Below are 4,168 nucleotides of genomic sequence, written 5' to 3'. Positions count from 1 at the left end.
CCCGGCCACATCGGCATCCGCGTCAGCAGCTACGTATGGGCCTTGGGCGCTAGGATGGCTAGCGCCCGAGACGTGTAAGCTTGGCACCAGCGTGGATGGCGCCAAACTAAGGGTCCAAATTTTGAAATGGTTCCGCCAGGGGCGTATTTGTGAGAATCTTTCAAAAAAGGATCAAAAAATAAAAAAGATGGCTCTGTCTCCAAAAGGCAGGTTGGCCCCGAGCATGGAATAACTAGATACTGCTTCAATACTCATACTTGAGGATTTTGTATCAACACATTCTCCGTTTGAGATAGCTGAATATAATTGGATCTTAACAAATAATACCATTGTTGCCGTATTTGTACAAGGATCAGTTATTAATTCATCACCAACATTAATATTAGCTGAATTTTTAATAGCCGACTTTCAAATAATAGGAACCGGATCTACATATCCTCTTTATCAATTAAATGCTTCGCAATTTCGGATAGAAGATCTTTGCAAAGTCATAACTCCCTCACTCCAAATTGTTCGACATTCTACAAAATGCATTTTGATTATCTCGACGGAATCTATGCAATGCCGAAGTCCAATTTGTATTTTTTTTTACAAAATTTACCCAAACCAGTCTAATCTGTTTAATCAACCCGCTCAGCCCGGTTTGGCCATATGTGCCAATTTTAACTGAGACAAAATCCAAATCCAGTTTGTTTCAGACTGAAAAATCACGCACATGCCCGCCCACGAGAGGCATCGGGCCACAATTTTCGGCTTGGGCTCTGGTCAAGCCGCCCACTATTTTTACGTGTAATAATAATTGAAATAAATAATCATGCTAGACTGAGGCCGTCCATTATTTGGCAAAAAATCAGCACCACGCCCAGCCCTATGGAGATCGGGCTGAGCTTAGCCTGGTGGGCTCGGCCCGGGCCGGACTGGACTGGGATTCATTTGCTCAGGTCTAATCTACTCCATTTCGACTGCTTTGCTAAAGTTGGTTCCATCCTTCCTGAGATTCGTAAATCTTTTTACCAGTTTACGTGCAGTACATAAAATTAAATATTGATGCATTTTATTGCGCTCCTGGAGGCTGTAGTACTTGTTCTCTTTGTAAGGACTACGACACTTGCATTGCTTATAAATTCCATTCCATCAGCCCCACTTTGCACACAACTACCAGAGGCAGCCATTCACATCCAGTGCTTGAAAGCACCAACCAGAAATGGAAGGCGCCACCGTCGAGGTTCAAATCGTGTCCAAATGGAAAAAATCCTCACACTCGCCTTATCCAATAAACATAACATAATATTCCGATGATAACATGATTTGAGCCGCATCATTTATTCCCGGATATGAATAAATTTGCATCACATTGAAATAAAAACAATGCAAGCCGATTGATTCAAGGTTCATATGTAATTGATCATATATGTGAAGAGGTAGGTAGACAAGTTCTCAAGACACAGGAAATAGTCTTCGAGAAAAGACAAGGTTCAGGGTTACAAGTGCAAAAGTGAAGGGTTTGGACCGGATTGAGAATATCCAAATAATAGGGAGGGTTATCTGCAGTTTTAGAAAGACTCACACGGCACTTATAGGCTCGTCGCAACAAATACTCCATTTGCATGCGCATACTAAACCTATAAGCTATCCAAGTGCTTCACTGTCAACGAACATGTTATCCTACTAGTCTACCACCACTTTACCGCATCATAGGTGGAAGAGCTTGGGAATACCTTTGAATAAAACCCACTGAAATTGGTCGGACCATGCATCAAGGTATATGCATAGCTTATTAGCGTGTGTGAAAGTAAAACAAGGATGCATGGCACTGGATATGATATAGAGGTGGCCATGCATCACGGTAAAAAACTAAGAAGCTGAAAGTAAATAATAGGATGGTGTAGTATATTATGTATTGTAACAAATAATAACTGAAGAATCAAGGATTTCCGCTAGAAAAAAAATCTTGTTATGAACTAAAATGTGTACTGTTTTAGGTGAAACCTGGAAGAATTTTTTAATACTAAAAGCATGCACAAAGTCGAACATATATGGGCTCAACACATATCCCCTTGCATGCATGCATATACAAGTAGACTTATAAACTATTTTAGAGCTTCATTGTTGATAAACATGTTATCCCACTAGTCTACCACTATAGCACTATGGTTATAAATCATTGTCGAATATATTTGAGTACGAATCCAACCAAAGTTTAGTTATAAATCTAAAATTCAATAGTTAAATTATTAATTAAAGATTGTAAAGTTTAAATTTTGATATGTGGTATACGTCTTTAAATAAGAATGGAGTAAGTTCAAGGTCCAAATTCGTGAAATTTCAGAGAAACTAGGTAGCTATTGGTCAACGAAGGTAGCAAAGGTGACGTGGGCCCAGGAATTTTGCTTTGAGAGATATGGGCTTGCAGAGTGTGCGAAGTAAATGACTGACTTGACCTAGGGGCGTGTCAGGAAGGTGCCCGGCCCGATGACAGAAGGTCCAAGAGGTTCCAAATTGGGCTGGGCCTAGTGAGTTATTGCTACGTGGACCACAAAATTAAGCAAAAGATAGTATCGAAATCGACCGACTTTTTTATTTTTTAGTCCTTTTTGCGAATGATTCTCACAAATAGGCTCTTGGCGGAACCAATTCCAAAAATGGACCCTTAGCTTGGCGCCATCCACGCTGGCGCCAAGCTATAACGTCTCGGCGCCAGCCATCCTGGCGCCAAGGTCTATACATAGCTGCTGACGCGGAATCCGACGTGGCGGGGGCTTGGCGCCATCCATGATGGCGCCAAGCCTTGGCGCCATGGATCTTGGCGCCAAGCTTGGTGCCGTAGATCTTGGCGCCGAGCTATCTACCCCGTACCCCTGCGCGTTTCCAACTGAACAAGTATAATTATTCCGAGAAGTTTGCAACAAACTAAGCTATGGTTCAACTGGTTAGGAGGTGGGCTTCTTATCCTCGAGACCTGAGTTTGAATCCCACTATTGTATGTTTTTTCTCTGTTTTATTTTTTTCTCTGTTGTACACGTTTCGCATGGCGGTCAAAGGCTAAAAAAGCCCCATTTTATCTCGTCTCTCAAAAAAAAATGTGGAAGGACGCTGGCGCCGAGCTTAACCCCAGTGTTGAACTGGTGCATGTTTACCTTTAGAACAGAGAAAAAAATAAAATGTAGAAAAAATGGTGCAATAGTGGGATTTGAACTCAGGTCTTCAGGATAAGAAGCCCTCCTCCTAACCAGTTGAACCACAGCTTAGTTTGTTGCATACTTCTCGGAATAATTATACTTGTTTAGTTCGAAATGCGTGGAAGGACGGTGTAGATAGCTCGGCGCCAAGATCTACGGCGCCAAGCTTGGCGCCAAGATCCATGGCGCCAAGGCTTGGCGCCATCATGGATGGCGCCAAGCCCCCGCCACGTCGGATTCCGCGTCAGCAGCTATGTATAGACCTTGGCGCCAGGATGGCTGGCGCCGAGACGTTATAGCTTGGCGCCAGCGTGGATGGCGCCAAGCTAAGGGTCCATTTTTGGAATTGGTTCTGCCAGGGGCCTATTTGTGAGAATCTTTCGCAAAAAGGGCTAAAAAACAAAAAAGTCGGCGAAATCGAGGACATCGTAGGTGTGTTTGGTTAGGGATCTTATACAGTTTCCGGAAGCCCATTCGTATTTCCACTCCCATTCGTCGGATGCGCCTACCTTTTCCGAGGTGTTTGGGAGACAAGGGCTAAACTTTAGTCCGTGTCACATCGGATGTTTGATACTACTTAGAAGTATTAAACATAGGCTAATTACAAAACTAATTGCACAATCCCTAGGCTAAATCGCGAGATGAATCTATTAAGCCTAATTAGTTTATGATTTGACAATGTGGTGCTACAGTAACCATTTGCTAATGATAGATTAATTATGCTTAATAGATTCGTCTCGTGATTTAGCCTAGGGGTTCTACTATTAGTTTTGTAATTAGCTCATGTTTACTTCTCCTAATTAGCATCCAAACATCTGATGTGACAGGAATAAAGTTTAGCCCCTGATATCTAAACGCTCCCTAAATCTCTTTCCCGGTCAAGCTGCCATCGCCGACCAGCTCATCCCGTGCCTGCTCGCCACACGTGCCACGCGCTACCGTCGCTGACGCTCCTTCTCCGCATGCCCTGCCACGTGCGTCCGTCGCCA

Source organism: Setaria italica, chromosome VI (assembly GCF_000263155.2).
Source record: "Setaria italica strain Yugu1 chromosome VI, Setaria_italica_v2.0, whole genome shotgun sequence".
Lineage (NCBI taxonomy): Eukaryota > Viridiplantae > Streptophyta > Magnoliopsida > Poales > Poaceae > Setaria > Setaria italica.
The sequence above is the reverse complement of the archived record's forward strand: the minus strand, read 5'-3'. Positions refer to the sequence as shown.